General features: G+C 41.9%; 1 long non-coding RNA gene across 1 annotated transcript; it reads right to left on the bottom strand.

Annotated features, from left to right (window-relative positions):
- Positions 1–526: 526 nt before the first annotated feature.
- On the bottom strand, positions 527–6,278 carry LOC116440991. Its single transcript, XR_004238831.1, has 3 exons — positions 5,825–6,278; positions 3,451–3,494; positions 527–2,394 (listed from the first exon to the last, which is right to left on the bottom strand). It is a non-coding gene; the product is annotated as an uncharacterized LOC116440991 (long non-coding RNA).
- Positions 6,279–8,234: the final 1,956 nt, after the last annotated feature.

Here is an 8,234-nt window from a genome sequence, read left to right as displayed (position 1 = left end):
GGGTGACTTAGTTCTTATCTCATCACTTTGCCAAAAAATATTTCTCTTTTTCCTCTAAATGTTCCCCTCTTGGTCATGACTGACAGTATATCAGCTCTGGTTTCTGCAGGAGGCTTTATTTCCTCTCCTCCTCCCACAGAAGTCACAGTTCTTGCAATTCCTCAAAATTAAAGTTTTAAATACCTGTAGATGATCCAGGGATCAGACTCTGTTACCATCAGGTCTTATTCACAGTATTCCCCTGTAGGAGGAATCACTACTGAACATAAAAATTTTAATTTAAACACAGGCCCAAATCAAGTGTCATACTGGCACATCTATATAGATCGAGTGAGAGTCGATTTCTGAGCTGATCAGGATATTGTGCATAGGTCCATCCCTGTCATGAGCTGATCCAGATCTGCTGGTTTAAAAACCTACAACAACTGAGATGCATCAAAATCATGATCCTATTCTGAATTTTAGAGACTAGGTGTGTTCCTTTCCAGGCTGCTGGAAGCAAGGAAAATTTCAGATGATCCCCCTTTGCAATGTACTTTCATTCTTCTCCACTCCTTCTGCAGCATGGAGAAACCAGTTTCCCTGCTGGATTCAGGAATAAAGATCAAGTTGAGTAGTAACCTAACAAGCAGGAAGAGAGAGTTGACTGTTTATTCTCCACCTGTCATCTTTCAGGTGGCTTTTTATAACCCCCTCTATCTCAGACAAACTAAACCATCCTTGAATTAGCACATGGCTGTTCCTGCAGGGACAACAGAACAGGACCCCCAGGAGTGGATGGACAAGTATTTTCACTAACGTTCAGTGTTACAACTTAGGTATCAGTGAACACTTTGAAGAGCATCTTTGTCATGGCTCTGCACACTCATGCTGTGTTGCTTAGTGCAGAGGAGGTAAGTTGTACTGCCAACAGTAATGCTACATTCATGTTGGAAAACAAATGCAGTGGAGATAAGTGAGGAAATCTGTTCAAAATGCCTTTTCTATTGTGTGAGAAGAAAGGGAAGAGGCAAGAGAGGAACCCCTGTGCAATGAAAATACATCTTTTACCAAGCTGACTACAGATAGAAGACAGACATTTAAAAGCCTACTGTAATGTGCATTTGATATAAATTGAAGAACAGTTCAAATTCATTTTTCAAGGTTAATTGAACACAGTTGTTTTTCTCTTTTTTCTTTTTTTTTTTTTTTACAAAAGCTGTTCAATCTCTTGTATTTGAATCTTCTCAAAATGTGCTGTACAAAGCCAGTGCATTTCCTGCCTTTAAGGAAAAAGGCTATTGGATTCAACACTTGGGGTGGGTTTTCCTTAAGTTCATGTTCATTCCATTCTTTTCACTGGACTTTTATCTGTGTATCTGGGTGTGCTGAAGCACATGTGCTGTGAATAGGGAACATGCTCCACTTCTTTGATTCCTCCTGATCACACTGGAGTTGAAAGCTGTGTAAAGTGACAGCAGATTTTGATTTCCCACTGCCCTTGTCACTCTGGATGTACAGTAAAATAACAGCCAAGCTGTGTATCTCTGGTCTCCCACTGTAACTCCTGCTGAGATAAAGAAAAGGGGCTACTTCAGCAATTACACTGCAAGTCGTCTCAAAAATGAGTAATATCTCCATGGCTTCCAGCCCCAGAGGCTCCATATGGACTCATCCAGCTGAGCATCTGTGGAGTTTTGGCTCTAGTTCAAGAGGCAGAACTGCTATTCACATGTGTGTTTCTGGATCTCCATTTCTGCCGCCTCCCCCCATGCCCATGAGCTATCCCAGCATCCATGTCCATGAAGTTCTAACATGGGCTTGCTGCAGATGAAAGATGGATGTCAGCCCCAGCAGGTCAATGTATTCCCCGAAAAAAACATCCACTGGTATTGGCAAGAAAGCCCCTGGGGAATATATCTTCTGGAAAGACAACAATTAAAGGAGATGGTTGGGGTAATTGCACTTGACTGAAGGGAGAAATACTTCTTCTAGCAGAAAAATTAGTACTTAAAAGTGTTCGACCAGCCAAGGACAATTTATCCAGTTGGTGATGTGCAAGTACAGAGGGCAGTTAATTCATTTTAAATCACTCTTGCAGTCAGGAGAGTGATGGGAAAATGCCACCAGGATGGCTCTTGCTCTGGGTACAGTCCCAGAGCAAGACCTCCTTTCCTTGTCCTGACTTCTCACCAAATATACTCAGTTGGTAACAAGGTGTTGTCTTCCACTCTTACAAGCCTGCAGAGGTAGCCCGGGGCCTGAGAGTGAAGAGGGGAATTACTGCCTTCCTCTCAAATGTTGTCTGTAATTCGCAATCTGCTTCCAAGGTTTAGCTGCTGTTTCAGAGCGGAGCCGGCCCCATACACCAACTGCATATGGTGGCAGCACTGGCCTCAACGGGAGCTGTTCTTCCTGTCAAAGGCAATACGCAGGCGTGACTGAAATGCGTGCTGAATACACCGGCTGAGGAAAACAAAGCTGTTTCTATGGTCTTTCCCCCACTGATTTGTTTTAAATATTGAGTCACAAAATCTCCCCCCCTTTTTTTTTTTTTTTTTTTTTTTTTTGTCTTGGTTCTATTAGGATGATGAAAGGAGAGTGAACTGATTTGTGAGTGATATAAAAATTGCAGTTTCCTAAATTTACTCAGAAGCCTTCGGAACCAATCCATCCTGGGATTTGTCTGCAGCAGAAACCAAACCACCTGCTTAGGTTTTGTTTAACTTGCATGAGTAAAACACTTCCAACTCCTTTATGTGTTACAAAAGACGGAAGGGAAGCAAAGCTTGAGCACTGGCACACTTCCCCACTGCCCCCCTTTCCCTGTAACTGTAAAGATCTGAATCAAATGCTCATTTGCACGAGCAGAACAGAGAGGGAAACCTCCCACTTTTGTCTCCTTTAAGGAGAATCACAAACCACCGAAGCGCTGCCTAGAGCATTGAATGCAAGCATTACCTCATCAGCACACAGCCTTATTGGCTGGAGATAACGGGAGGTGGGGTGTTGGCGCCTACCCGCTCGGTGAGAGCTGGGCTTTCTCATTATCTCTTTATTTCAAAACAACTGACCCTTTTAATGCGTGTCACCTACAGGGACATCCTGGTCTTTATGGAAGCGTCCTATAAAACCAGGAAGGACCAGCCCAAGTGTGATCATAAAGAGGTTGAACGAGATCAATAGAAACAATTTTAAAATAAATACCCCTTAAATGCAATGAGCAATTGTGTATTCAGTACGGCAGTTTTAACCATCCTTTTAAAATTACTATTAAATCCCACAGAGCAGCTCTTATGTAGTCATTAGAATCCATAGGGTTTCTCAATTTTTATTTTTTTATCAAGCCTCTGTGTGTTTCCCAAGGCTAAATTATGTCATTTTTATTCAGGACCACCTCTGCCACTGGTTTTCAGAAAAGTCATCACTGATTGCAGAGAGCATGAAAAGTCTGGTGGTGATATTACTTACCTCTTGTGAGGACCTGGCCTTTCAGTCATTGAGAACATATTGCCCTGTTGGGACACACCAGGAAATTAGAATTCAGTGCTAAGGTAAATCCCAAAATACTTTTTGAGGGACAAAGTTACCACTCCTTTTACAAACAAGGAGAGCAGGAGCAGTTAAAGTCACCTGCAAACCTGATAGCTGCATGAAAGTGGCAGAATCAGGACTAAAAGCATTGTCTGAGTCCAAGCAATGCTCTTGCCACTGGCCTTGGTTTTCACTTAAATCTCTCTGCTGTGAAATTCCTTTTGGCATTATAGCAATTCAGTGTAAATTAAGCAAGGATCTCAAGGTTTATCTCTTGATGAATAACATGGCCAGGTGCAGACAGAGGTCCAAGAACCTCTTCAACATCCGTGCCATACAAAGCTGTATGCCATGTGTGCTGCAAAAGGCCTTTAATCCTTTATTTCCTTTATGGTGGTTATTAATAGGGGACTGAGTTCTGTCTTTGTCTCTCTGATGTCGTTTCCTTTGTTTCCTTTTAGGAGCAGCACAAGAGGATAGAGAGCAGACAAACTGCAATATCCCGGTAATTAACTACCTCAGCAATATAGTGGCACCACGGCAATGGTGACAATTTGCATACATTAGCTTTCATGTTCCAGGAAAGCAATTTCTGTAGCATTTGAGAGAAAAATAAGGAGGAAAAAAGAGAGAGAGGAAAGGGTGAGCTGGGGTCAATATAGGACTGTAATTGAGATTGTATTCAGAGAGAGAATGAGTGAAGCTCTGAAAGTGCTTGAAGCCTTGTTAACTGGATGTAATTCTACCTGTAACTGGGTGTAATTCTACCTGAAGCAGTTAGTTGACAGTACTGATCCAGTTTGGAGAGATATTTCAGCACCTTTAGGACCCACAGATTTCAACCAGTGCTTTAGGTGCAGACTGTCTCAGCTATACCCAACATCGTGGGCCTGCATTTGCAGGACTTGTGATGCTGCACAGGCACTGCAACCTTCATGCACTGATGCCTGGCTTGTAAGTTCAATTCCTGAGCAGAAGAGGAGACCCCCAAAACCTGTCACCATACCAGACGATCATGTACTAGCAGTGTTTTCAGTGGAGAAACAGAAGCTTTGGCAGTGAAAATGTATCTGTCTCTGCCAAGCTCCTTTGTATCCTGGGGTCTTTACACTTCAGGGCTGTTAGAAGAGGCAGCAATAGACTCCTGGACATTAAGAGGATATAGAATCATAGAATCATAGACCAGTTTGGAGGGGAAGGGGCATTAAAGACCATCTAGTTTCAACCCCTCCATGGGCAGGGATGCCACCCACTACACCAGGTTGCTCAAAGCCCCATCCAGCCTGTTCTTGAACACTTCCAGGAACAGGGCATTCACAAATTTTTGAGGTGCTCTTGGATCTGGGGTACAATGAAAGAATCCATTGCCAGGGCTGGTGGCAGGTAGGGAGAGAGGTTCTAGCTGCAGCTGGTGTGCTGCTGCAGCCGCCAAGTCTCTCCTGCTCCTGTGCTCCAGCTCATCATGGGGATGAATTTCATCAGAGAAAAAAAAGTAAAGCTCCTGCATAGGCAAATCCAAAAGCTCTGTTTTCTTGTAATCTAAACTGCTGTGTGGTGGCAGTGATGCTACCTTATGGTTGTCATAGCAGTTTGGTTGAAATACTTGGATCAAGAAGAGGAGTCTGTGGTCTGGCAGGCAATATGGGAAGGGGTACCTCAAGCCGGTTTTAGACCAGTGGGAACCTGCAAGCTCTGTGTTATCTATGAAGGTATTTCTCAACATTCATATTTGTGTGACCTGGAAGCATGTGTCCCTTAAATTGTCTTTTTGTTCTCTTTTGTTGATTTACTCTGTGACTTTGGGAAAATGACTTAATATCTGTGTGCCTGAATTTGTGTATCCATAATAAGGGTATATTATTAAACAGCTTTCTCAGAGGCACATTGTGAGGTTTAATGAATTCATGCTTGCAAAGTAATTTAAGATTTCAGATTAAAATTGTTAGAGAAGTGCAAAGTGCATTATAATTAAAACAGAGAGGATACAAAATAATAATAATCAAAAGGCCCTGAAGCTGCTGATAACTCTAAAGGGGGAATATGTATACTTGAAGTTACTAATAAAAACATCAACCACTGTGTTACAAAGTAAGATTTTTCAGCTGTATAACGTTAGTTAATTTTATGCTATTTATTATTCTTAGTATTTCCATTCTCATTGCATAGAAAGCAAATCTATTAAACTGATCTCTCCTGGATTTATATCAAAAGGAAATCAGTGTTTGCCCAAAATATGTCAGAAGACTGCAAAGACATGGAACGTTTGATTGTATGGCTACCTTTACTCACAGAAATCTATGGGATGACTTACCTGAGTGACTCCAGAAGTTTTTGTTGAATCAGGGCCTTGGTGTGCAGGGACAAGGGGTTGAAAAATTATCTTCTTGCCACAAACAATAAATTCCACAAAGAATAAAGTCCCCACAGAGTACCAAATCCTTGGAAAGAAACTGTGTGGCACGAGCCAAAGCCTTTTCAGCAACAAAGATTCCATTCTGTAACACAAAAACCAGGGATTAGTGTGACCTTCCACACCTCCATAAAACAAAGGTTGCCTCTGCACATGCCCAGGCAAAAGCTGAGGAGAGGAAGGCAATAATTCTCGTGGGGTGTTTCAGAGAAAGCTGTTGGAGAAGAGGCAGAGCAAAACCACAGAAGACCAGGAAAGAATAGATTTTGCATTCTGTCCATCAGGATTATCCCTTTCACAAAAATTATCGTTTTGTGTTTGTAAACATTTGGGGTTTGGTCAAGATACAATCTTTTTTTGTCTTGAGCCAAAATCCCAAAGCTTTTGGATGTCAAAAGCAAGACCAAGACTACTTAAGGTCTGCACCAACTTGTTCAACTGTAAGCCCGATAAAACATAACCTTTGCTGTGCAGCCTGCAAGACCTGTGTCCCCCTTCAGGCAGCTGGTCCCTTGGCAGGGAGGGTGCCTGCTGGTAATTCAGTGCAAGCTTGGTAGGAGGTGTAAGCTCAGCTACCTTACAGATGGGGACAAGTCCTCAGACAATTAAAGTGGTCATTGGTTTCTGTGCTTCATGTACAGCTAATATCAAATGAAAGGCTGTGCAATCTTTTAAATAAAGGTGGCTTTCCTGTTATGGGACGAATTATGAATGATTTGCCTTCAGAGGTCAATGCTGAACTGGGGGAGAAGAGACAAGAGTGTATTTTGACTATTTGGAAATGTAAGGCCTTGGGTTGGACTTTGAATTTCAGTTTTCTAAACATATCTATGATGGCTCTCATGTGGGAAGAAAAAATAAAACAAGACTATTTTTACTGTACTTTAGAAATTGAGTTTGTTTTCATGGAGCTGTACTTGATCCCTGCTGAGATGAATCTCAGAAGCTGCCTGATCTGAGCATGGCAAGCCTGGAAGGCCTCTGGGTGACCATTAAGATTCTGGCTGACACCAACCTCTGAGTTTTGAGAGAACTCTGGCCTCGGCTTCCTGTTTTGCAGCAGGGGAACTCAAGCAGTGCTGGTCTTGGGACAGCAAACACCCAAAGCCTTATTCCTGTAAGCCGATTCCTGGTTCATCCTCACATGATGATGAGCTCCCAGAAAAGCAGATTACACAGAGTGTCCAATTTGGGGAGGACTGTAGATGTTGTATAGCTCTTAACATCCTTGGGCATTGTGTTTTGATGAAGTGTACATTTTAGGGACTTAACAGGGAATGAGAAAGAATGGGATAATCCGTCCTTATTGAAAAGACAAAAGGGGAAATGTGGGAAGTATTCCAGTCCTCTGCCACAAAAATACCTTAATGTATTAGTCATCTGAGTGATTGCAACATGTTTTGACAGTTCTAATGCCAAATATGTGACTGAAATACCAAGGAAAACCAGGTGTCCGTAGTCTTTTTAGCAATAAGTAACACCTCAGATACATTCTTTGAAAAAGCCCATTTTGTGTTAGATAGTTTGGGGTTCAAATGTTTACAAACCCAAACTCTGACTTTATCTGAACTCTGGGCAGCGTTTGTGGGTCTTAACAGTGGCTGCATTTCTGGAGTGGTACCGAAAGCCTCAGCCTCACTGCTGTGAAAGTAAATGCGTGGGTGCCTTCATTCAGAGCAACTTCACAAAATAAAATATTTTTTTAGTGCTGTGGGCAGGTCTGATCCAGCTGTGAAGTTGGGACTGTGTTACATGAAGTAGTTCATGCTTTCAAACAAATGGTCTGATCTGAGGAAAAGAAGGAATAATCTTCCCATTAAATCTGTTCATGCCTAGTGTGTTTCAGATATTTAGCACTCAGATTTCCTTTTTTTCCTCTGGTACTGACAGATACCAAAAAAAAAAAAAAAAAAAAAAAAAAAAAAAGAGGTGTGTGGCAACTGGATATCATTCTTCACTTAAATTATGCAAAGTACATTGCAAAGGTGAGAAAATGCTCCTTTCCCCCATTCTCAAAAATGTAGAAGGTATAAAGACAAAAGTTCTGCAGGTGGCTGAAGAGAGTGGTGGAAGAGATGGGAATATAGTTCTTATGTTCTCTGTGTCTCAGCTTGCTCCCCTACTAATGTTGGAGTCTTGTTCTGTGCCAAAGGAGGGAACTTTGGAAAAGACACCAAAGTATATAGCACTATGAGAAGTGATCATAAATATCTTTGTAGTGTTAAATGTAGCACTTGCTTGGAGACATCTGATTTATCAGAGGAGTTAGTGCTCGCTACATTGAATGTTTACTTCTTTTTAGCATTTCAAG

Source organism: Corvus moneduloides, chromosome 3 (genome assembly GCF_009650955.1).
Source record: "Corvus moneduloides isolate bCorMon1 chromosome 3, bCorMon1.pri, whole genome shotgun sequence".
In the NCBI taxonomy this organism is placed as follows: domain Eukaryota; kingdom Metazoa; phylum Chordata; class Aves; order Passeriformes; family Corvidae; genus Corvus; species Corvus moneduloides.
This window is presented reverse-complemented; position numbering and strand designations above follow the sequence as displayed.